This window comes from Tamandua tetradactyla, chromosome 25, assembly GCF_023851605.1.
Source record: "Tamandua tetradactyla isolate mTamTet1 chromosome 25, mTamTet1.pri, whole genome shotgun sequence".
Classification (NCBI taxonomy): Eukaryota; Metazoa; Chordata; class Mammalia; order Pilosa; family Myrmecophagidae; genus Tamandua; species Tamandua tetradactyla.
The window spans coordinates 17,945,705-17,972,762 of NC_135351.1; the positions used below are offsets into that span (position 1 = coordinate 17,945,705).

Sequence of the window (27,058 nt, forward strand, 5' to 3'; positions counted from 1 at the left end):
AAAAAAAAAAATCTCATATTTTAAGCACAGATAATTAAAAGGGAAAAATAAGGCAGGTCATGAAAATTACAAAATCATCTTCCATTCCATTGCAACCCAATGCAATTTTTGTGAGTGGAGTGTGATAGGTTACGAAAGAAAAATCTGAGTTTGGAGGAAAAGGAATTGAGTCACAATGTGAAGAAAAAGCACCCATCAGCCTTAAACAGCTCTCATATTTGCATAGCCTTTGCAGTCAAGCACTGTAGCATTTTGGGGGTACCTAGAGACATGGCTTTCGAAACTAGAACACTTTAGTGTGACCTAGGATTTAGTTCCTCCTCATAGTACCCACCCAGAAGAGCCCATGGATGAGTGGAGGCAGCCCTGCAATTACCCATCCCTACCATTACCTTGTCTACTAAGAGCTTGAGGTTGACTAGCTCCAATTGGCCAAATGCCATGACCAAGTTAGAGGCAGCTACTTTCTTTTATTCTTGTCATCTCTAGTTTCCCAATATTCATTTGATGAGTAACATGGCAGGGAGGCCTGAACCTTTACAGAGCAGTAGTGGGGTTATTAAATACGATCACACAAACGTCTCCTTTGACTTGTCATAAATGTAAAGTACTTCTTTTGTCCATGAAGATAACTCTCCAGTCCACTATCATTTGCTTGGAGGCTTTTTCCTTAGTAGTAGGGACTTGGATCTGTCTTCATTAATCTTTGGCTATGCCAAGGTCATCAATGAAACTGCAATAAAAAAAAACGACTTGGAGTAAGGAACCCAGCAATCAGTGGCAAAGTTAATTATGCGTGTATCTAACAACAATTTGGCACAAGACCAGACATAAATCAATAAAATACAGTAGATCTTGGATCTTTTCTCTCTTCTGCAAGCTACTCCTTGCTACTTAGAGAGGAAGGTTTCTTTACACGAAGCACTATAGAGATTGCATGTGTTGGGAAGAAAATAATGTAGACAAAGAGAAAACTTATTACCCTGGGGTGTTTCTTAACTTGCAAGTTTCCATTTTGTCTCTCAAACACTTTTAGCCTGGTAGAGGTGAACTAGCTACAGTTCTGGGGTCCGGCTTGTGACTGATCTAAAGTTGAGGCAGGCCACATCTCTTTAATTCTCAACTCAAAGGTATCAAAGGAGTGGTGGAAGAAGGACAGTAAGCTGGAAGCAGAGAGAAGTGGCCAGATTAATCATTTTTCTCCCCCTTTCTTGACTCAATAGCAAACAACTGACTATTCTCTTACATTCCTTCACGTCTCTTGGAAATATTATAATGTGCTTACTAAAGTATCTACCTGTGGTTTTAGTTGCTGTTTAAAAGCAAAAAAGTTTGTGGGTGAAGGGGAAAAAAAGGGAGGGTTGTATATTATGTTATTATGTGGACCACACACTTTTCTTGATTTTCTTCTGAAATTGTGGGATGGAGAGTAAATATCCAGCAGTAAATATGGTTATCTCGTCTATACCATTCCAAGAATTTTACATATCAATTTGTTTTCTAGTATGGGTTACACAAGCTCCCCCAGGGAGCCATTTATTAATACTTCACTCACCACAGAGAATACAAACAAAGCAGGCAAAAGTTGCCACGTCTGATGCAACTTCTTTTAGGATTAAACTAAGCACTGATGTAAAACTCCAGGGAGCCTCATAGTTAAAATCTCCTACAAAGGCGGAGTGGGGAGAAGGGGTGGGGGTGGGGGGTTGGCGAGACTCTTCCTTTTTGCCACCAGCCTACTATCTTTGCTTTGAAATCCCTAGCCTTTCCTTTCACTCGACTGCCTATTATTTACCACATTTAAATTGAAGAAAACCAAAAAACGAGAGTGTGTCAAACGTCTGTGCAGCAAGGCCTAAAACGCTTTGAGGACAAACGGGTGTTTGCAGGGAAGAATCACATGCCCATCTTTCGCGTATTCATCTCTGAGGTTTGCAGTTATGCATCTGCATCGTTCCCATCTGTTTGAGAATAATAAGCAGCAGAAGTCAGTTTCTTTGTGAGGGCTGGGGGGTGGCGAACAGAGAAAGTGCTGTCACAGGGACCATACTCAGCGATATTAATTCAGGCTCTTTGGAAATTGCTAAAGCTGAGTTGTTTGCTTGCACAATCCAAACAGAAGAACTGGTGCATTTATATCCCCCTGCCCTCTGACATGACTGCGGGAAGTTACGTTATGACTTCTGAGATGACTGGACACCAAGTACGACTCAACCAATGTTTCCCACAAAAGCTTCTCTCCCCCACGCTCGGCCTCCAGCCCTTCTCAAGAAAAGGCTGAGACATGGAGAAATATCACCACTGTACACAAAGATCATTTTATCCTTGACGTCCCCAGCTTTCCCAGTGAGAAAAATAACAGCAGTAACCATTCATACTGAGTACTGGTTTTACTCAGCTATGTCTTACTTGGCTTTCTGGAAACCGACGTGGACTCTTAGCGTGGAAAGTTCCAGGCTTAGGGTTTGTTTTCAAAAGAAACCAAATCTACAGGCTAAGTAATGAAGTGTTGGGCCACAAAACACATCATCTCCCAGGAAAGCCCCTTAAACTCATGCAAAATTCTTTCTTTTCTCACCTGTGGTATTTGAACTGTTATTCAAAGTTTCTAACCAACGACAAAACACAGGAGTGGCCCATGGGCAAATTCGGGGGCATTATAAATGGCAAACATTAGAAAGAGAAAACATACAGAGGGAGACTGGGCAAATAGTGGTTTGGCTTTGTTTCTACCAGAGAGATTATAACTTCCTTTCTCTCTCTCCAATTCCAATTTTTATATATCTACAGCACCCTGCCACCTAAGGAATCACGGAGATTTAAGGGGAAAAAAAATCCAGATCAGAATGATTTTTTTATCAAACTGCTTTTCTAAATGCAAGTGATAACAGTGACAACGACCAGAGATTAAAAGCAACAACAACTCATTTCTAAACTATGTCCTCTTTGTTCCTTGAACACCTATCACTTAATCCAACACTTTCAAATGGGATCACACATCTGTTAGCATTCCTGCATTTCCTCTATTGATTGCCAAAAGTCATCCGTTAAAAGGAAATGGGTAAGCCAGGATATCTCATTTTAATGTTTAAATCATAATAGTCTGTGGCCACAGTGAAGTGGAGGCCCATCTAGGAAAGGAATTGCCCAGTAAGTGGCAATTAGGAGAAGAGCAGAAGATAAAGCAAAAAAAAAAGAAATTCTTAACTTGGCGGAGGTGGGGGAGGAGGGAGTCTCTCTCCTTTCTCTCTCCCTCCCCCTACCCTGCTCTCTTTTTAACTCAAGACCTAATAAGGCTGATAGAAAAGTCAAAGAAGCTTGAACTGCTCTTGAATCTTCATTTGAAGAAGGTTCCTTTCATGTCAGAAACATGACAAGAGTTGGAGGCCAAGGTCTCTTCATCTAGGTTTCCCAAGGGAGACATGAAGAAGGCATGCTGGGCTCCCTCCAGGGCATGCTCATTCAGGATGAAGCTCATGCTTCATCCAGGTCACATGAAGATACTAAGACCAATCATTGTATGCTTTGTAAATATACAGACATGAAAAATTGGCCATAGTCATTCTTTTGTCATGCTGTGCAATTTTTCTTCACAAACTGGGACTTTAAAAACCTTGGAGGTGAAAAATGGGAGCATAGGGCAAGGGAGACAGGGTACAGTGAGTCATCTCAACTTCCTGCTAAACACAGAAACCCTACAAAAGTTAGATGTGTCTTGGATTTTTGCAGGGGGGGTAGAGTGGGGGGGTCCTTCTCAATTCAGCCTCAGATCTCTATGGCTTGCTCCTTCCTTCTTCCTATTTCTCTCTACACATCACATTTGACCACGATTCTTGTTGGTCTATAAATAGTGTCATTGTGTTAGACTGGGCACTGGGTTTTTAAAGGTCAGCATCCTGTGCACGGCTTTACCCTATGAGATAACATAAGGTTTTCTTACTTCATTCTTGTGGTGCTGAACTGAAGGGTTCAGCTGCCAAAACTTTTTAAATGGTGATATTTTCATAATCCTGGGGTGGGGGGTGGGGGTGGGCAGGCATTAAGTTAAAGGATAGAATTTCCCCAACTTCAAGTTTATCTCCAACAGAGCCTCCTTAGACTTTTCGTTACTGTGACCCCTTAGACTAAAAGAATGAACAGAAAGGAAAATCGGGGAGGAAAGTTAGTCAACAACACTAAGAAGCAAAAACAACACGTTTTTTAACCTTTTCTGAATCAAATTTACTCTGTTTCCAGATCCCACCTGCCTGGTGTGGTGGAAAAGTCAGTCTCAGTCACTAATGGGACTTTATGCCCTACTTCAATGCTTCATGTTCTGTGATAGCAGAACATGGCAGAGGGAGGAGGAGGTTAGGAAGGTACCCAAGGCTGTCTTCATGACCAGCATCCTTCTGCCCACTGCTGTTGAGCACTGCTGATTGTCTGGAAAGATCTGAGCATGCTACTCAGAAAAACGCCCCCATGGCCATATCCACAGACACCCACGGGATGCTTATCCATCTTCTTACTGGCATCCTGCCACTGTTATCAGGTGGCACCATGCACAATTGGGGCCCAGGACCTCCTCCATACTTGAAAACCCCAAAGCCCACCTCTTACGGAATCTCTAATTTCCACCCACCAACATTGACCATTCAACTCCTCAACTCCAAACATTTTCCTTGATCCCCTTCCTCTCCTGAACCACTGAGTTTAATCCTCCTCAAAGACTCTTTGGAATAAAACATTGGGTAAGGATGTCTTCTGGGAACACAAGAAACTGTGCTTTGCCTTTGAAACACAAAATTCCTGAAGCCAATAAACACAAAGCCGTGTGTTAGCTTTACAGGATGGAGGAGGTAAAAATACAGCAGGAAGAACAAAATACATGCAAATACTTCAATATATTATCCTTCAGAATATCAATGGAATGACTTAAAAGCATGATTCTATTTTGGACATATACATTTTTCTACTGCAATGTTTTATTGTATGCCTGCAAGTATAGTCATATAGTTCAGATTGCTGGTAAAATCATTTCAATCTCATAGTATTCTGCAAAACAACACCTGACTTGCATATGTGGCACTCTGCCCCCAGCAGGTCGCAAACCTTTGCTATTTCCTATGTGAAAATAATTTGGGCCCTTTCAGGAACATGATATGGAACAGTTGCTTGTTGATTCTGAATGAGGCTATCTGATTCTATGGGAGGGAAGAAAACAAGAGAATGAAGGATACCTTGGGGAGAGGGCACCTCTGCTAAGAAAAGGAGTTAACCTGGCCTCCTTGCTATCCAAGTCAGAAGGTTCATCAGAGGATAGAGATGGAATACAGGCCATGTAGGTCAATGTGAATTTCAAATGAACTTTTCTTCTTCTGCTGCTTTTTCTCCTTTTTCTCCTCCTCCTCCTCCTCCTTCTTCTTCTTTAGTATAAGAATATACCTCACAATGTTTGGGGCACTTATACTAAAGTATTTTCCAGTGTTATCTGAAATTCAAATTTAACTGGGCATCCTGTATTTTTGCTTGCTAAACTGGAAACTCAATCACATGGCCCTTTTTAAAGCATCAGCTTAAGCAATAGATAACATGGATACTGAAGTGGACAGAAAACACTGTATTTGAAATTGTGCCTTACACTAGCCACCAAAGTAGGCAGTTCAAATAATGTAGCAATCACCCTACATACTGTCACGGGCTCCCAGCCCTGCTTTGCTTCTCCCAGCAGCAACCTGGAGCTGCCAATAACCTGGGAAGGGTGGGTACCAGGCCCTGAACAGAAGGCAGCAAGGTATCCTTTAGGGTTGGGGTGGGGTGGGGGGGCAAGGTTTGCACTTGAAGGAGTCCTTGGCCGGGGACATTTGATTTCCATCCTAGGTTCCTCTTCAACTTCCAGCCCCAGGCCCAGACTTGGACCCTGGCTTTTCTCTAAGAAAAAATTCCACTCTCACAGATTCAATCATCACTTCTAAACATATCTCTGTCTCCAGAGATCCACACAGCAACCCGTCTGTTGAATTCCACTTGGGTTTCCTATCATTTTCTTAAACTCAGGCAAAATGAAATATATAGCCCTCCCTACAGACTAGTTCCTCTTTGCCTCATTATTTGACCCGTGGCACCCCTGGTCTCCTTTTGCCCAAATCCTGGACACCACCTTCTTTCCCTTTCCATTCCTAATCAGTTATCAAATCTCAAAACACTTTTTTCCTTTGAATTTTCTCTTGCACATAGTCCTTCCCAAAGCAACCACACTCATCAAGCCAATCTCTCTCATCTAAAATCATGTCCCCAAATCCAGGCTCTTTCTCTCCAGATCTGTTTCATTTTTGTTCCTCTGCTGAAGAAACATTCCACGGCTTCCAGCTTCTTGCAATGTTAAATTGAAACTTCTTTTCCTGGTTTTCATGAGCCTCCATAATAACTCCCTATTCTGCCTAGAAACTCAGGAAATTCCTATTATTTTTCAAAACACACCTCTTCATTAGTGATGTCCCTGGCCCCACTGTCTTAGGATTCCACCATTCTCCTTTCCACTCCACTTTAGCTTTTCCCATATGAGAATGTCCTGGCCTCTGGCTGTCTAAATCTTGGCCCCTCCGCAGAGACAGGGGCAATTTTCTTTTCCAATGTGAAGATGTTCTTGCCTAATACAGCCTTCCTAAGTTTCTTTCTACAACTAGCCTTTACCTTACAACTAAATGTCATGGTAAAGGGTAAAATAATGAAATCTTTATTTAATGAAGGGGGGTGGGGGGCGCTGCCTTCTTCACCAAGATTCTGGTTTTCTTCTCTTGGAGCAATAGCCTCGGCATCCTCTTGGTTTGGGGGTGACTGACTGAGGCAGAGGGTTTTTCAGCTCTGCAGGCAAAGTCCTCTCTATAAGGAAGCCTCCAATATCTCCTAGCATCTGAGTCTGCATATCTGGTGGCACAAATCCTAAGAAAAGATCTTCAAGCAAATGAAAAAGAGAGAGAATAATCTAAGTTTTATACATCATGATAAAAATTTTCCTAGGTGTTAATTTAATGCATGCTAAGTACTTATGGCTCTTCCTGGCCTTAGAAAACTTTTTTTTTTAATGTTATTATTTCTTTTATGTTGGTCAAGGCTAAAAGCCAACCCTTGCAAGGAAGTCACACTTTCTCTGTTTCTTATATCACCATCTGGTTCATTCAATACTACTGATTAAAAAACCTTACTTCTCACAGCATTTTCCTATTTGTCCAGTGCTTTCTACAAATAGATAACATGATGCACCAGGCCAGCCTAGCAGTCACCACAGATCCATATTAGGCATAGTCTTTAGAGGCCATGATGAAAAAATTATTATTGAGCCATATCCAACCTTTCATTTAGAAATATGGTAAGGATGAACATCTCCATAAGAGTTGAATCCTTTCAAATTTCAAAAATGTCCAGGTGGAACAAATGCTGTTGTGGGCTCTAAATGGCCACTTCCCATTGCTACTGATGGGCTGGGACTAAATAGAATGATTGATGGAATCTGTTTCAAATTCTGGTGGGAGATGGATAAGGTAAAAAACATCCATAAAAATATTTAATAGGCCAATAGCTAACGATGAGATTTTAATGATACCCCAGGACCTGGGTCTAACTAGCAAGGGGAATTCTGTATAAGGCCGATTCAGACTGGACCCCATCCAAGGATGGTCATTTATTGAAGTAACTCTGGCTGCAAGGTGGAGGTGAGCTGAGACCAGAGGCAGCAAAGCCAATTAGGAAACTATGGCAACACTCCAAGTGAAGTAATGAGGGCCTGAAATAAAATCCTGAGCGTCGGAAGAGAAGGGCACACTTACAAGGAATTAAGCCTGTGACTGCCTGATGAACTGATGGCCAGTGGCTGGCAAATGTCATCTGTTTAAAAGAGGCGATGCATGCAAGGGAAAGGAATGAGCAGAAGAGATGGGTATAGATCCCACAGATGGAAGGATGTCTGGGAGGAGGTACTTACTGGATTTGTGGGAGATGTTGGTCCCTGGATTTGACCGTGGGACCCATGCCCAAGCTCTGTGGAGAGAGGCACTCCAGGGTGAAAGCAAGGGTGCTGTTTGCTCAAAGACAGTGTGAAACCCTGAAGACAGCATGTTGACTGAAATAAGGCAGAAACAAAAGAACACATACTGTATGACTTTACTCCTGTCAAATACTGGAATAGGTGCATTCATTGAGTCAGAGAGTAGACTGCTGCTGGATGGGGATGGGGGAATGAGGCATTATTGCTTGATGGGTACAGAGTTTCTGTTTGGGGTGTTGGAAAGGTTTTGGTAAAGGATGGTTAATGATGGCAGCACAACATTGTAAATGTAAAAATTTATGTTGTGTATGTTATCCAGTGGAAGGTAGGGAAGAAAGGAAGAGAGGGGGGAAGGGAGAGATGGAGGAAAGGTAAGGAAGGAAGGGAAAGAGAGGGAAGGAAAGAAAAAGAAAGGAAGACAGACAGATTGTCTGAGACACAGGGGCACAAGCATGCTACTTCATGTCCCGGTGAAGAACAAAATGTGACCCTGAACAGAGGAGAGTGGCATTCTCTCCTCCCACGCCCAGAAAGCAGGGGGGCTCAGGACTGTGGCCCCACAGGGGCTGGAGTCCCAGGAGCCCCAGGAGGGAGACTTTTGGCAGAAAAAAGAATGAGGGTTATTCCAGGGAATTCTGGCCACAGAAGGCAACATCCAGAAGTGGTTCTGGGGGCAAGAGGCATCACAGGGACCCAAGCCAAAAACCATAAGAGAGAGTCCAGGGACTCACAGAAATAACTGGCTGAGGTTCTGCCATTTGGGGGAGGAGGTACAGCCCAGAGTAACTTGAGTTTTGACAGTGAGTTTGGCCTCATTTGTACCCACAGGCTGGCGAGGCCTGGAAACATCCATGTTACAAATAGACACACACCCGCACTTATCACATTACGTTACTACCCACAGTTTATATAACTTTCTCCCTCACTGCTCCACAAGCTTCTCCAGCATAAGAGGCATGCCACTTGTCTTTCTAGCGTCAATGCATGCACAGCACATGGCACAGAGTAGGTGCTCAGTCAATATTGGTCTATAAAGTAATGAAATACCAAGAGAAATCTCATTGCAACATAATGATGTAGCCCGGTACCCCAACTCTGAAACAATCCTACTTCCAAACTCCAGCCAACATGCCTCCAGTCAAAACCATGAATCCCAGGATGCCCATAGGACTCCGGAAATGCCTGCTGAGGACCCCCCAGTACTCAAATCTCTTATGTTATTGCAAACCAATTGCCTTTATTTCTTCATGCTTTACAAAAGAGATGCATTTGAATTTGATAATATAGACTACTTGGCCAAGAATAGCCTACATCCTCAAAGAGGTCAAAAAACAACCATTCTTTTCCTTGCCCATACAGGGCACACTAGTTAACTGTTTTGGAGACAAACACTTTAAATAACAACCACACTTACGCATGACTGCAGCCATCACCCTCTCCTGAGCATCCTTCCCAGCTCCCACTCCATGATTGGGAGTGGGGGATGGGAGCGGGAGGCTTTGCAGAACCATGTGGGCCTGGAAGGGATGACTGGGGATAACCTTTTCTGTACAATGAGGGTTGCAGGGAGGTCATATAAGCCAACAAAGCTACCACTTAAATCTGCTGTTTAAACTCTACTCAGAGAAGCAAAGCTGGACAGAAGGGGGTGGAGGGGACCCCAAGAGAAGCTCCTCCTTACCTCCCGAAGCTCATCCAACCACCCGAATCAGGAACTCGTAGAGTCACTAATGCAACACGCACGTCATGTGCTAGGAAACCTTTTCTGCAGAGTGCAGAACAGCTTGAGCATCCCTGTCAGTGGACACAGAGGCTTCTCCCGGGTCTGTGTGCCCAGCAGGAGTCACAAGGCAGGGTAATCCCATTAACTGTGAGCTGCTGCACCACCATCCGCTGTGATTTACTGTCATGATGGGGATGACGCCTTCCCCGGTAAACCAAATTTAAACCTGGCTCTCGGCGATGATCCTATGAGTGAAGCAGCTGGGGGTACAGGAAGGGGGGGAGGTGATAGGAAGCATGAATTAAAGCAACGCTTGCATTTATGGTCCAAAATTTCCTTTCCACCCTAATCTTCCTGCCAGAGACATTTTTTTTTTTTTTTTTTTTTTTTTTAGCTGCTCTAGAAGAGGCCCACACTTCCCTCCCCCTCTGCTCCTTTTGATACTGAAGACCAGGAACTGGCCAACTCTAAGACCAAGGAAGGATAACCCTCCCAACACACTTAGGGCACAGGCTGCCACCAGGATCGGAGGTAGGTTTTCACAGACTTAGCAGAGAATGGTTTCCAAAGCAAGAAAAATAAGGAATGTCAATTACAATGCTTAAAGAGTTTTAAAACAAGTGTCAAGCATCCTACTTTCCTTTTCTTATCAATGGATTTTGAGAAAAACATTGTATTTCCAGGTACAAAACTATTTGGCTTTTGAGTTACAAATGGCCTAGTGGCCAAGCAATCCCACTCCTGTGTACATATCCAAAATAACTGAAAACAGGAAGTCAATATATTTACACACCATTGTTCATAGCAGCATTAGTCACCATAGCAAAAAGGTAGAAACAACCTAGCATCCATCAACTGATGAATGGATAAACAATGAGTGGATCTACTCATGCAATGGAATACTATTCAGCCATCAAAAGAAATGAAGTGTGGATACATACTACAACATGGATAAACTGTGAAACATCACGAGTGAAATAAACAAGAGACAAAAGGACAGATATTGTCCAATTGCACATATTCAAAATTTCTAGAAAAGGCAAATCCATAGAGAAAATAAAGTAGATGACAGGTTACCAGGGACTGGGGTGGGAGTGAAAGGGAATGAGGAGTTATTGCTTAATGGGTAGGAGTTTCCATTTGGAGTGATGGAAATTTTTGTGATAGATAGTGGTAATGGTCGTACAACATTGTAAATGTAATTAACACCACTGAATTGTACATTCTCAAATGGTTAAAATGGCAAATTCTAGATGATATGTAGTTTACCTGGATGCATTGTATTTTTAAAGATGGCCTGGTGATACTTTCTAGGATCCATGTAGTAAAGCAAATGGTATATCTGCCCATTTCAACTACACCAAAAGTTTCAAGAGTCAGTAATAGCTGGGATAAGAAAAAAACTGAAGGTGGGTTATCAATTCCAGATAATAAGACTATTATGGTTTAAAAGCATGCTAACTTTCCACTCATCCATGGAGTTCATACTTTCAAATACTGTCAATGCAAAAAATAAAAAGACAGATGAAGCAGGAATCCTGCCTTTAACAGGCAATTCAGTCTAGCCTGTGAGACAATACATTTGTATAGAGGATACAATAGGAAGTACAGATAATGAGTGTGGTAATTCAAGTTCAGGACCTAGAGAGGGAGAAGATTTCTCTAAGCTGAGTACTGACTACTAATGACCAACAACAGGAAGCCTGCTCTATTTGCAAGAGTGACCAGGAGGCTTTATGGGAAGGGAGGTGTCCAGTGGTCTGGAGGTTTTATGGACCCAAAAAAGATCATGTTCTTAAAGTTAATTCATTAGTGTAGGTGTAGAACTATTGTGGATAGGATCTTTTGATGAGGTTATTTCCATTGAGGACTGCCTCAGGTGGGTCTTAATCCTCTTTCTGGAGCCATTTATAAGAGTATGAAATAGAAAAAGCACAGAAGCTCAGAAAGAAAGCTACAGATGGAGCAGCCAGAAGCTGAAAGCAACAAAAGACAGGACACAAGGGAGAGAAGCAGACCAGCTATGTGCCTTGCCATGTGACAGAAGAGGCCTGGATCTCCTGCGGCCTGTCTTCATGAACAAGTTATCTTCATGATACCTCGATTTGGGCATTTTCATGGCCTCAGTACTGTAAGTTTGGAAGTTAATAATCCCCTTGTCAAAGCCAACCCATTGCTGGAATATTGCATTTCAGCAACTTTAGCAAGCTAAAACAGGAGGACAAAGGACTGTCCACATTTGAACCTTTCAAATCAGCCCTTTGTGAAGATCCTCTTGCAACCCCAAACCCAATGGACCAGAAAGGGGAGAGAGCCACACAGGTTCCTCCCTCAGGAGGACTCCCTAAAGCAGATGGTGGGAACACAATCTACAGCTCTCAGACCATCTCTGTGGATTCTCCTTTTGGTAGCTGCAATCATGTCTTGGTCATTGTTATAGCCATTTGCACACACTGAGGGTCTCCCCACAGCCCCCCGCCCCAACAACCACAAGGAGAGCCCGGAGCACTGGCCTTCCATTCACAGAGCTGGACGTGTTTCCAATTACTGGGATAGTTTTATACCTCAGGCTGGAATGGCTTGGAGAATGCCTATTACCCTTTAATCGGTGGATTGACTAAGGACTACAAGAAAGACTTAGCATTTGAGCCTGGCCCTGAAGAAGGAGCAGAATTTGGACTTCTGGATTGAGGAAATGCTCATAGTCAGAGGTTTCATACCAATGCATCCAGTGAGGGAAGGAATAAAAAGAAACAGTACATTTCCAGGAATGAAAAGTTAGAGCACAGATATGCATGAGCATCCGCCGTGAATTTTATCTTCCCTCTTATAATTTTTCCATACTTTATATCAGCTCAGGGACAGAACCTTGACTGCCCTCCAAATTTTTCCCACATCCCAGTTCCCTAGGGTTCATTCATCATAATTTTTTTAAAAACCATTAAAGTTCTTGAGACATTCTAAATAGATGTAACTGATCTCACACACATGCTCCCACTGAATACATGTTACTGCAACTATTCTGTTAATTGTTCTGATTTTAAGTTTGCCATGCACACTTCCACATTTCATTGTTACCTCCTCTGTGATGATGTCAGTTCTTCTCTGATATTACGTCCTCTAGGGTATGGACATCCGGGGAACATCTTCAGACAGAGCCGGGCCAAGAAGGAAGTAGAAAAGGGTGTACCATGGGGTTTCTGGCCTGAAGTAAGACCAAGGGCCAAGGCAGGAGTTGGAGGTGCTGGTTCAGTAGCTGCAGGTGCTTGGAAGAATCGCGAAGTGTGGTCCAGGAACCAGCAGCAGCAGCAGCACCTGGGAGCTTGTTAATCCTACAGAATCTCAGGCCCCGCCCCAGAACAACTGAGACAGAATCTAGTTTTGAACAGTATCAGTGAATGATCTCCAGGGTATTGAAATAAATAACAAACACTTCTTTTTTTTTTAATTTTGTATCTGTATTGAGATATCTTTATATACCACATAGTCCTTCCAAAGTATGCAATCAATGGCTCAAATATCATTGCATAGTTGCATATTCATCACTATGATCATTTCTAGAACATATGCATCACTCCGGAAAAAGATAGAAGAAAAACTCATATTCTCACAGCCCTGACCCCTCCCTCTCATTGACCACTAGTATTGCAATCTAAAGCACTTCATCTTAACGTGGCCCTCTAGCTACATTCTCTTTTGTAATCCTCAGAACCACTGAACGTAGGTCTTCTTATCTTCTTACCACAGATCAAGAAACTGGGTGTCAGAAAGGTTAAGTACTTTGCCCCAGACCACACAGCTACCTTGTGGCAAAGCACATAGCTGAGCCCCAATCTAGCTGATTTCAAAGTTATTCTCTTTTCTGCACCAAGCCTGAAGTCTAACAGAGAGCGGAGAAAATGGAAAATTGAGCAACAGGCAATTCTGGGAAACATGGGAAGGCATGGAGGCAGACCGGTACCTGGACCTCTGTTAGCAGGTAACCAAGCCCAGTGGACTAGGAACCAGCCCCTAGGATCCTGTTTGAAGGCCACGGGCAAATTGGCATGAGCAAGACCAAGCCCCTGTTCTCCACATTCTGCTGCCCTAGGTGGGAAGTTCAGGGACATACCTGTCCCTCCCACACAGACTCTTCATCAAGAGCAAGGAGTAGCCTGGCAGCCAGTACTGGGCCCAATTCAGCAGAAAGTCAGCAAAATGACACTGGGGGCTGCATGTCAGAGCATCAAATCAGGGTTCCTATGGCCTGAGATCAAACCTGGGCCATTGGGTGCACGCGTGGTTTAGTGATAGATGCTCGCCATTCATGCGGGAGACCTGGGTTCGATTCCAGAGACATGCAACCCCCCCACAAAAAAAATATATATATATATGGGCCATTAAGCAAGAGGTTGAGGATGGAGGCAAGCAGGTTCTGACAAGTTGCTGAACAGGGACATCACCTTGTTGGGTGGGAAGGGAGTTGGTGACACCCAGCTACTGGGCTTCTGCTACACTGTGGGGAAACCGATCCAGTGGGTGCCCTAGCAGAGGATATAGGCCACGGTGGGGCAAGCGGTAGGCCAGGCAGGGGTTGCAGTGCTCTGCTGGGGGGGAACTGAGTTTTCCATGGGAGGCCCTACTTCAATATACTCTCCAAGAGCCCCAAAGCCTATCCCAACATGAGGCAAATGCACAGATAATCTTGATTTTTAAAGGCAGGCCCTCCATCCATAGCACTTGTTGTCAAGACAAAGTTACTGAGAAATGGTCTCTTCATTTCTAACAGGTATCTAGAAAGCAGCAGTTGGATGGTAAAAAAACATATAACCGCCATTTACAATGGCAAAGCTTCCTAGAATTGCTCTTCTATTTTTTTGTTTGTTTTTTTAGACTCTGGAGTTCCACTGAGAACTTGACAATGAAGCAAGGATCCTGTTTCTTAATACTTTGCAAGTCTTCCTCACCAATGCTAGAAAGCATGCTTAGGGCAGAGCCATTGATTGCCTGAGACCCAGTTTCCTAAATCCCTGATTACAACCGATCCCAAGGTTCTCCCATTCAATTTGTCCATTACACTATTAGCAAATCTGTCTTTGTAAATCAGTGCTTTCACCCTGTCCCTCCCTGGCTTAAGAAATTCTAACGTTGGTGGGAAGAGGTCCAAACACAGAGTTGCAGTCAAGCCCATTCATCAGTCACCAGGGAGAACCTGGCACTTGCTGCTCCCTGACCTGGTGCATCATCTCGGTCAGGCCTGGCTCCTTGGGCCCCTCCAGAGACCAGGCCACTGGACTTTTTGCCTGCAGTTGTTCCCACCAACAATGCTATCTCAGCCAAGCCAACCGTACACAGAGGTGACCCCCAGCCAAGGCCAAAGCCTTCTTGCAACAGACACATGAAACAATGCACTCTGTACAGCTGTGGGTACTGTTTGGAGGTTGGGAGAAGTGGTGTACTCACAAATGTTTAACAGCTGGCTCTTCCAGGGAGCAAATACATGCATAGATATACAAACACACACATATACATATAGATTTATTATAAACTTTACTCATATACAACCAACACAATATGGTAAATTCCATATAGTCAACTGATTCTTGCAGAATGGATATTTCCATTGATTGTTTTCTTTTTCTTAAAATTTATTCTTGTTTACATTTGACATAAAATTTGTCAGTTTATAATAGAGTTAGAATCTAAAATATAGATTACTATAGTATGGATTGGGGATGGGGAATGAAAAAATTTTACTAAAAACTTGGTAGTCAAATAATAGGGGGAACAGAGGTTAAAATAAATTGGGTAGATAGAAATGCTAGTGGTCAATGAGAGGGAGGGGTAAGGGTATGGAATGTATGAGTTTTTTCTTTTTCATTTCTTTTTCTGGAATGATGCAAATGTTAAAAAAAAATGATCATAGTGATGAGTAAACAACTATATGATGATATTGTGAGCCACTGATTGTACACCATGCATGGAATATTTGCATGTTAAAAATGTTTGTATGTTAATTTTGTCAGTAAAAAAATTATTAAAAAATTTTTTTTGCCAGTTCAACCATTTTTGAGGGTACAATTCACTGGTATTAACTACATTCACAATGTTGAGCAACTCCTACCACTATTTCCAAAAGTTTTCATCACCCCAAACAGAAACTCTGTACCCATTCAGTAATAACACCCCATTCTCCCCAACCCCTGATAACCTCTAATCTACTTTCAGTCCCTACAAATTTGCCTATTTCAAATGTCTCATAGAAGTGCAATCATACAATAGTGGTCCTTATTTGTCTGGCTTATTTCACTTAGTATGTTTTCAAAATTTATTCATGTTGTAGCATTTGTCAGAACTTCACCCCCTTTTGTGGCTGAATAGTATTCCATTGTATGTATATTCTACATTTTGTTTATCTATTCATCTTTGATGGACACTTGGGTTATTTCCACCTTTTGACTACTGTGAATAATGCTGCTGAGAACACTGGTATACAAGTATCTTTTTGAGTCTCTGTTTTCTTTTGGGCTTATACCTGGGAATGGGATTGTTCCATTGATACCTGACAAACTCTTGCATGTGTAGCCAACCTATGATTGCAACTGACAATAAAGTATGCTTCCAACACGAACGTTGGTCGGCATTTTCATTTATGTAAAAGAGAAAAGCAAAATAATGAATATATATATATGAGAACTTCACTCATTCATCAGTGATATGAGCAACTGCTTACAAAATCAGACAATTTTCAAATACTAGAAGAATCTTTTCCTCAATTTCTTTATGCTATTCACAACGTAATGGCTACAAACCAACACACTTCAAAGTTTTCTCAGTATTATTAACTTGTCTCACTTTCTTAAGTCTAGACCAGGGGTGAGCAACTTTGACTGTAAAGGGCCAGAGAGTAAATATTTTGACGTTGTAGACCACACAATGTCTGTTGGAATTGCTCAACTCTGCCAATGTAGTATGAGAGCAGCCATAGAAAACACTTAAAGGAATGACTATAGCTGTCTTCTGTTGAAACTTTTACAAAAACAGGCGGGGGACAGATTTGGCCTATAAACCTTCGTTTGCCAACCCCTAATCTAGACAATCAACAAAACAATAAATTAAATCTTGATTTGTAGCATTTACTTACAAATCAACCCACTGTGGCTGATTTCAAGCTACCAACATGAAATTACTGGAAAAATGTAGTGGGGAAGAGAAGTAAAGCAAGCAACACACCATGATGTTGCATTTCCACCACAGAGCTGTAATAAAGATAAATAATCCCTAGCGCACAAAGGATAGAAAAATGCAACCATATAAGGTTTATATGGTTTGTTAGTTTTTATTGTTGCAATGAAAACCAAATTTTTAAATAAATAAAAACATAAATTATCACATTTTGACTTCTTGTAAGTATGCACTTTAGCCATGTTAATTACATTCCAAATTACGTGCTATCCTTAACCCCATCCATTACCCAAACTTGTCCATCACCCCAAACAGTAACTCTACACCCATTAAGCATTAACTCCCCATCCCCTATCCCATAGCCCTTGGAATTTCTAATTTATATCTGTCTCTAGGAATTTGGTTATTCTAAGTATTTCATTTAAGTGAAATTATACAATATCTGTCCTTTCATGTCTGTCTCATTTTGGTGAACATGATATCTTCTAAACTCATTCGTGTTGTCGCATGTATCAGAATTTCTTTATTTTTTATGGTTGAATAATATTTCATTGTGTGGATAGACCACATTTTTCTTCATCCATTCACCTGTTGATGGACACTTGGGTTGTTTCTACTTTTGGCTATTGTGAACATCTATTCAAGTCCCTGCTTTCAATTCTTTGGGATAGCTACCTAGAAGTGAAATTGCCAGTCATATGCTATGCTCAACTTTTTGTGAAAATGCCAAAGTGTTTTTTTTTCTTTCAGTTTTCATTTTGAAATAATTTCAAATTACAGGACAGTAGCAAAACCATACAAAACCACACAGCAAATTCCAACCCCTCTCCTCCCAATACCCAAATCCACAAATTTGAACATTTGCCCTAATAGTCTATATTTATGTATCTCTCTGGTTTAATTTTAAAGAATTGTTGTGTTTAACAACCAGCTCACAAAATTTCTGAAAATTTGTCAGTGGATTCTTTTATGTCAGTGTGAGTCAGCTCTAGCCCACCACTGGTGAAGGGGCATATGTGTTGTGTACTGGGTACTGCAGAGGCCTGGAACAAGGGAAAGCCAACCCATTGGCTATTCCCGCTGAATCTCATTTTCCACCCTCAGGCAGAAGCCCTGTGAAACAGGGAGCGCAAATCCCAATGACTTTTCCACTCCTTCTGGCTCTCTCCAAATCACCCATTCATCACTGAGCCTCATCTTTGCTTGGCCAAAGCCAATCACTCTGCTCCAAAGAGAAGAGAACAGTTGTATATGTGTGTGTGTGTGTGTGTGTGTGGTGGGCAGGGTTTTATGTGTGTGTGTGTGTGTGTGTGTGTGGTGGGCAGGGTTTTATAAGACTTGGCCATTCTTATTCAGTATGTGCTGATGCCCAGATTCCTTTCAAAACCAAATAGCACCCTTCTATCTACTAGTAACCTTCTCTAACCAACCCCAGGCCACACTACTCTTTACCTTCTCTGAACTACTATAGAATCTGCTAATATATGGTGTCACATTATTCTCTAGTGATTTTTGTTTGAATCTTCTCCCCCTCTATTTAATTTATAAAATCCTTCGGAAGAGTGTGAGACTCTGTTCTTCTCTGCGCTCTCTCTCAGTCCCAGCTCAGGGCTAGACAGATAACAGGGGCTTAATAAATGCTTGTCACTTATATAGGGAACATCAACTAGTCATCAAAAAGCAATTTTGTCTCGGGCCCAGGTATGAAACAACAAGGACTTGGTTCAGGGGAAAGCAGAAATCAAACACAAGGATATAAATCATTTCTCTTTACAAGCTTTAGCAAGTCTGAAAAGAATAGAACAACCAAGCATAGATCTTAGCAAGTATGGATTCTCAGGATCCTTTAGTTATTCCTTGTGGAGATGTGCCCAAGGTAGAGGTATTGGCCAGCAGCCCTTGAAGGAAAAGGAATCCCCTCCTTATTAGTTTTGCTAATGTATCTGTCATAACAAATACAGCCCAAAATCTCTGGGGCTTAATACAATATAGACATTTTAAATTTCCTTTGCATAAAGCCCAATTGTCAGAAGCCTATGGCAGGAGATGTAAGAGATGGGAGGAGGGGGGTAGAGGAGGAGAACTCGGTTCGCATGGTCATTTATGGACCCAGCTGGCAAGGCTATGGCCTGGTCCTGGGAGTTGACAGCAGCTAGCATCCTTAGGGAAAGAAAGTACATACAAGATCATGCAGGAGGGTTTGGAGACTAGGTTAGGAAGTGGTTTGATCACTTTTCCATTAGCCAGAACTCGATGGGCTGGGAAAGCACCACTCTGCACTATTCAGTGGGGATACAAATCCTTGGAGGACAGTTGCCAACTCTACCAATCCCCAGGTCCAAGGAAAGCCCAAAAAGGGGGATTTCCAGGCTTTGATGCTCCCTCAGAAAGGTCCACACCAGCACCCCAGAATAACCTGTGCTACCATGTAAAGCAATGATTTTGCTACTCAGTAAGCCCCATCTCCCAGGCTTAATTCCCAGATTCTGGGTCTTAAAATCCTTGTTGGATAAAACTTGCCCCTAACCATTACAAAGATAGCCCAGGTTGGAGGTTTAATCAACTGATGCATTGAATTTGACTTAGACATATGGAAGTGCCTCCTACAAAGGGATGGTTAAACCCAAGCAGAGTTGGAAATCATTCATAGAAACGATTAAGAGTCTCCTCTAGCTAGAAAGAGTCATTCACTAAAGGAGAATAGACTCAATAGCTCAAGTTTCCTTTCAGCCCTGGAAGAGTACATGCCATAGTTGCATGTGGCTGATCTAACAGTCTGTTGCTCTGTCCCAGTGAAGTAGCAAGGGTCCTAAATCATCCAACATCATCATGCTATCTTCTCCTCGCAAACGGCTCTCAATTGCAACAACTGCACTGAACCAGAAACAGCTTCATTGAGGTTGGTAGTAGCTCATGGGTTGCTGTAGATTCAGTCCTCAATGAACATGTGGGAACCATAGTAGCTCATGGGTTGCTGTAGTTTCAGTCCTCAATGAACATGTGGCAACCGTAGTAGCTCATGGTTTGCTGTAGATTCAGTCCTCAATGAACATGTGGGAACCCATTCTACAGACCCAGCGATGCCAAAGGTTATAGGTATTTTAATGACATTTTCTAGGTTTCAGTGTCTCAAAAAAAAATGAAACTGATAGCCAATTTTGACATTCTAGACTGTACCTTGCAGGGTGGAAATTTGACTTAATGTTAGCAAATAGTCTAGAAATCTAACCAGAAGGAGTATCGTTTGACTTCAAAACATTTATCACTGAGAGGCACCAAAAATGCCATTCTCTGAGATATTTTTTCTTATTTATGAGCCATAAAACGAGAGTGAAAATACACACACACACATAGTACACATATGAAGTGGGGAGGACACATCGATTGAATAAATTCCCCCAAAAATGCCAAGCTAGAAGGCAAAAGATCCAGAGGATAACTCAGACTGATACTGGAAATGAGAGAAGAGAGACAATAAAGTATTAAACTTAAAACAGTTGTGGAAAGAAGTTGAGTTGAATTAAAATAACTGTTGAGCCATGTTCCTTGAAGGGAAAAAGAAAATACAGACAAATACTCTCACATCCCCTCTAAAAAAAAAAGTTTATATAACATTAAGAATATTGGACTTTTAAAGGGCACCTTTTATCTGGGTAAGTGTCCTCTTGGGGGCAGAAAAAATTAGATCAAAATGCACTGGATATATTTGCAAGACTGAAAATCTCTCTTTCTTAGAGAGTGGAGAAAAGAGGGTGGCACCCCAGAGCATGAAAGCAGCTTGGATTCCCTCCAGCATACACAGCCCAAATAACTGTGCCATATCCCAGTGCTCATCGAGGAAAGAAAATGCACACACACACACAAAGACACACATGCACACACACAAAAAAATGGTGGGCTTGACAAATTTTAACCCAAGGGTTTAGAAACTTGAATATATTCAAACTAATTTTTACTAGAAGGAGGGAAGGATAGAAACAGAATAAGGAAGATAAACTTTATGGGAAACAGACTTCAATTTAAAAATTGCCATCACTGCCAAAAGAAGAGAAGGGATATCCATAACCAGTGAAAATCAGATAGACCCTCAGGTGCCTTGGGAAAGCAAAGATTAGACATTTATTTTCTGAACAGCACACTATAACCTTATATGAGACCACTGGGTGGGTTACAAATGGCCTTCCCTCTGATAGTCTCTCCTGTGTTTTGTTTTTTTTTTCCCAGCAGAATGCCTGAAGTAAAACATATGCTTTGGGTGTCTAAAAAGATGATGAAGTGCGTGGCGTCCTACTGCGGCTTTAAACAAGTAAAGCCCGCAGAAATAAAACCTACAGGGGAAAAACCCAAGTCAACCAACTTAAAGTTCAGCCTGTGTTTAAAAAATAAAATCAAATAAAAATAAAACTCCATACTCCAAAGTGTGCATCTGGGACAATTTATATTGTGAAAGTCAGGTTGTAATGGAAACCGCTGATACCATTAAGTACAGAGCTGCCAGCAGACCCTGCTGGGCGAAGGCCCTGCGGCCACACCTCCCAATTCATGATCCTCTGTTGGGACACTGCATTCTTGATTGGACTAATTAGGAACAGTAATTTCCTGCATTAAAAAAAAAAAAAAAAAAACAGGTGAGTGAAAAAAAAAAGGTTTCTGCTCCTTGGCTAATGATAGAATATCTTCTACATTGGTGAAAGGGGACAAAAGTCTGCTACAGTGGTGGTTAGATCAGGTGGCCTCCAATAACCTGTGCCTCCTGGTACTTACTCTCTTGGGTAGAAGTCTTCAGTGTCTCTTGGGTAGACTATGGGTGTCTGGACCAAGTGATGTGCTTGGTCAATGAAAACTGGCAAAGAAGACGTGAGAAGAGGCTGATCCTTTGCAGTTCTTCCGGAATGTTCATTCTTGGAGCCCTGGGCCACCATGTAAAGAGGTCCATCTAGCCTGCTGACAAGCCCACATGGAGAGAGATGCTAATCAGCACCCAGGCCTTCCAGCCCTTCCAACCATCCCAGCTGGGGCACCAGATGTGTGAGGGAAAATGCCATCTTGGAATTTCCAGGCCCAGCCAATGCCAGGTAGAACAGAATAACTGCCCAGCTGAGCACAGACCAGATTGCAGAAAAGTAAGAAATGATAATTTGTTATTAATTTGAACCACTAGGTTTTGGGATGGCTTATATTGCAGCAATAGATAATAAAAACACCTTCTTAATGACTGAGAGGAATTCTACTCAAATGACTATGATCTTGAGGAGTAAATAGACTTTAGTCCAAATTTCATACTGTCATTGGGTCCTTTGTTGGTTGTTTGCCTCCCCAAATCTAGCTTCCATTCTTCTTCCAGGGAAGGCAGCTCTAGATGGCACTAGAGGTAGAACAAGTGACCTAAAAAAAGCCAATTTCAACAGCCTAACCACAAAACAATTATATGGAGTTAGGTTTGTGACCTAGCCCAGTCCAATTATAATGGATCTCAGGATTTTTGCTGATGACATGAATATTTCTTGTTCTGAAGTCAGCCTGAAAATGAAACCCAACACAGCGATCTGGGCAGGTCCAACAGAATGACACCACAGAGAAAAGCAGCTTGAACCTTGATCAAAATGCTCCTGAAGATAGGACCTACTTTGGACTTTACAGTTACATGAGGCAACAAATAGCCTTTACTATTTGAATTAGTTCAAGTTAAGATTTGTCACATTCAACCTTGAAGTCATCATGTTGAGTGAAATGAGTCAGACACAAAAGGATATATAATCCCCCTCCTGAAGGGAAGAGGAATGGGGAGTCAATGCTTAATAGATATAGAGTTTCTATTTGAGATGATGGAGAAGTTTTGGCAAGGGATGGTGGTAAGGGTATCATAAGAGTGTGAATGTAATTAATATCACTGAATTGTATACTTGAGTGTGGTTAATATGGGAGATTCTATGTCGTATACATGTTACCAATAAAAAAAATCCTTTTTTTAAATGTACAACAATAAAAATGTGTTTCTAGGGTGGGTCAGGGTGGCTCAGCAGGCAGAGTTCTCACTTGCCATGCTGGAGACCCAGGTTTGATTTCCAGTGCCTGCCCATGCAAATAAATAAATAAAAGGAAAAAATGTGTTCCTTGCAACCCAAGGCATCTTAACTGATACAGTGTGAGTACTGTCTGGCATCCTTTTCTTCTGAAAACACTTCTCTCCTTCTTTGGTGGAACTATTCCTCCCTGACAAAAGACAGTTCTACAGGAAGCTGCCCATTTAAGAACCCCCTGCCATTCACTCTCCTAACGCAAATGGAAGTTTAAGGCCCAACCAGACCAATCAGGGTCTTTCCCTAGATTTGGGGAACCTGAAGGAAGAAGGTTCAGGTTGTTGTCCATCTCTGGTAGTTTGATTGAGATGCGAGAGCCACCTGCAGCCCTGCCTCCAGCTTTGTGAAGAAAGCCATCGGAGAGGAAAATCCCAACTGAGAATGAAGAGTTCTAGAATATTCCAGATGCTGATTCCAAGTGATCCAAAGGCCACCTGCCACTCTCTACCACTCAGTCCTTCAAAAACTTTGCTATAAACCAACGAATCCCCCATCCACATCTGCACATCTTTGTGGGGCAGGAGGGCAGGTGGGGAAATCCCTCTTTCCCAAGAGTCCTGGTTCTGCCTTCCTAACCTGAAGCAATGACTCAGGCTTTTCAGAGACAAGTCCTGAAACTTCGTGTATCGACCAGCCTTCACCTTTAAAATTTACAGTCAAACTGTAAATTTGGTTTGACTGTAATTCCAATGCCCTTGGTCCTTGCCTGTGCTTTCCTGGGGTCCCCTTCTCAGATTTCTGAGAATCTCTTGTTGTGGGTTCTAAGGCAATTACTTTAAGAATTTGTCCTCATTCCAAAATCATGAATGAGGACAAACTGGAAACTACCCCAAAGCACATGAATAGTAGAACAGATGACAATGGTGTGGTATGTTTATGCTAAGCCACAATGAGAGTTGAGGGCCACGCATTTCTCCAACAATATGGACAGATGTCACAAACATAGCATTGGGCAAAAGAAGTCAGGTACCAAAGAAAATACATAGAACAATCCCATTTATATAAAGATCAGAAATGGAAAAAACAAATCCAAGGCCTTAGATGCTAGGATAGTGGTGTCCTTGGGGAAGGAGGACAGGAAGGGGCAAAACGTGTCCTTGTAGGGTGCTGGGTAGGTTTGATTCTTGAACTTGGTCATGGGTTGGGTTCTATGTATTGAACGAGATGCTTATGACATATGCCTTTTGCTGCTCCTTTTGTTCTTCCATACAAAAGTTTGTAAAGGAGGGAAAGAGATCTGCTATTCCTTGCCAGGCCCTCCCATACCAGAATCTACAGAACTTTAATACCCTAGCCAACACTCTACTGGGGCCACCTGATCTGCCCCTGACCACAGAAGTCCTGGTTTCCTGTGCAACTTTGTTGTTTTCGGGGTGATTCAGTGGTACAATGCTCACTTGTCATGCTGCAGGCCCATGTTTGATTCCCGGCCCATGCACCCCCCTCAAAAAAAAAAAAAAAAAAAACCTTTGCTGCTTGCAGGGATCCTCACACTCCCTGCATGCCAACCTCTGCCTCCAGCCAGTAGTGGAAGTCTCTACTTTCCCCAGCCTCCAGCTCTTTTAACACAGAGAACCAGCCTCTGGCACTCCGGTGACTTCATTTTTGCCACCCAACTCTGAGAAACTTTTCCCTGGGAGAGTTCATTAGGATTCTAATAACAAAGAGCTCTATTTTTCCCACTGCCTTGCCTGGCCAGGGTGTGCTGGCATACCAGCAGGGGCTTGAGTTCAATTACTGCCATATGGGATGGTAGTTAAGAGCAGGGGCTCCAGATCCCTTGGCTCTAAATTCCAATTGCTGCTTATTAGCTGTGCAAACTGGGGCAAGTTACTTTAATTCTCTTTGCCTCAGTTTCCCAGTTCAAAAAAAAGGGCTTCTTCATAGGGAGTGGGAAGATCAAAAGGTTTGATGCATGAGAATTGTTTAGAGTCTGGCCGGTTCTTAGCAATAGTCATCATTTGCCCCTTCTGCAGCCTAACTTTGATTGCTTGCCTTGCCCCACAGTGCATCAGCTGTGTCTGTTTATTTCTGAACACTGGTTGTCAATGGAGTTCATGTTCTTTCCCAAGGAACCCATGGGCCCCATGCAAATCAGAACACGGAGCTGAGCACCATCTAAGAGTGGCTCAACATTCCATGGCGGTTAGAGAGGTGTTATCTACACAAAGCGCACAAGCAGCCCTATGATTGTTGCGCCTTCTAATGCTAAATGCTGGCCTAGTTATGTCTTAGATCTGAGCCAGCAGGATATTGTCAAAATACCAAGAGTCCTGTAAAATAGGTAATAGGAGCCCTATTTTGAAAATGTGGAAATTGAAGCTCAGAGGTTCAGCAACTTGTCCAAGCCAATGTGGTCGGCAAATAGCTGAGCTGGATTTGAGCCCAGCTTTTTCTGACTCTTAAAACCCAGGCCCTCCCCATTAGACACACTGTCCTCTTAGGCACGAGGCACTGTGATGGCAAGGAAATAAGAGGCAATCTTTACTTTACATGAACTTATGATCCAAAGACATAAGCACACATCAGAAGTTGAATAATCTGCTTAGCCACAGCAGATCAGGCCTAAACAAGCAGAAGCCTTTAGGAGGGCTGTGTCTTCAATCAACTATCTCAGATTAGATATTTCGCTCTCAGTCATTACTGAACCTCCAGAGAATGATCGTAAGATTGAGCAGAAAAAGCAGGATTGGTGTATGAGGGTCCAAAGGGCCATAGCAGGGCTGGAAAGGTTGGGTGAGTCAAAGATAAGACATCAGTGAAAGATGGAAGCAAATTTACTCTGGGCCAGGTTCCGAGCAAAGGCTCTTTCTATACTTTATCCCATTTCAACTTCACAGCAATCCTATATATAGGTACCACCATTATGCTCATTGAACACATGTGGAAACTGAGGCTGGGGAAGCAGAACCAACTTGCAGGATGGTACAGCTAGTAAGTAGAGGGGCCCATTTCATTCCACATCTACGTGGCTTCAAAGCCCAAATTCAGGCACTTTGCTGCCGTCTGAATTTTGTGCTATTCATCCCGAGAATGACTAGAGAAAGTTCCGCCCATGATTCTGTGCACTTCCCTGCAATGAAGGGTGGCCCTGGGTTATACACCCGATGCGACTCTCTGACACACCCCCAAAACATGTCTGTATATCTTGCTCTCACACCAGGCGGTGAAGGCTCCAGAAGAAAGCAGTGACATGAGCCACCTGCTTTAAGGTCCCCTGTTGCAGGCACATATAGCATGAACAAAAAATCATTTTTTAAGTAAACGGAATATCTTACTAGTAGTTAGTCTGAAAAACTATCTTCATATGCAAAAGACAAATATTGACCTCACATGATCGACAAATGCAATTAGAAAATAGATTGAAATGTAGGGCCAAATGTCACTTTTGCAGTTGTGTACAAAAACAACAAGGTGGGGGTTACAAGGTTAGTTCAGTGGTAGAATTCTCGCCGGTCATGTGGGAGACCTGGGTTTGATAACCGACCCCTGTACTTTCCCCCCCAAATTTTTTTCTAACAAACGCTGTTGCAATAATGGGATAGTCACATGGAAAAAAGAATGAAATGTGACCCCCACCATACTGCATACAAAAAAAAGGTGAACTTTGAATTCATGAAGAAGAAATGAACAAAGATAGATGTATGCTAGACAAAGAGATAAGGAAATAGAGATAATTTTCAAAAAAATTAAAACCTGAAACTTTTACACATATAAAGCATATATCAAAAATGTATATAATTCATACATGGGGGATCAGGAGGAATGGTAAAGCTGGTTCAGAGGAAAATTCGAGGAGCTTACATTTATGTGGCCAGTCAAGAAAGGCATGCTGAAATAACTTTTCTGTGTTAGAGACCAAATTGGTTAATGACTGCTTTAGATTTGTAGACTGCTCAAGCAAAGACCATGTAATGGGTCAGGTCAAACAATATGAATTTACTTGTTCATGGTTTTGAGGCTAAAAGAAAGTCCAAATCAAGACATCATCAAGGCAATGCTTTCTTCCCCAAAACTGATATCTTGGGCTGCCTGCCAGCAGTCCTTGCCTCCTCCATCACACGGTGG

At 42.3% G+C, this 27,058-nt stretch overlaps 1 long non-coding RNA gene across 2 annotated transcripts in view; it reads right to left on the minus strand.

The window, feature by feature from the left end:
- Window positions 1-398: 398 nt before the first annotated feature.
- Window positions 399-27,058, minus strand: part of LOC143669163 (uncharacterized) — a 209,256-nt gene continuing 182,596 nt past the window's right edge. Inside the window, exons 3-4 of one of the 2 annotated variants that reach the window (XR_013168758.1) lie at window positions 983-1,163; window positions 399-733 (exon numbers count right to left, since the gene is read on the minus strand). This is a non-coding gene — a long non-coding RNA (uncharacterized LOC143669163). The remainder of the gene's footprint in view (window positions 734-982; window positions 1,164-27,058) is intronic. The other variant, XR_013168757.1, reaches the window with a different exon arrangement.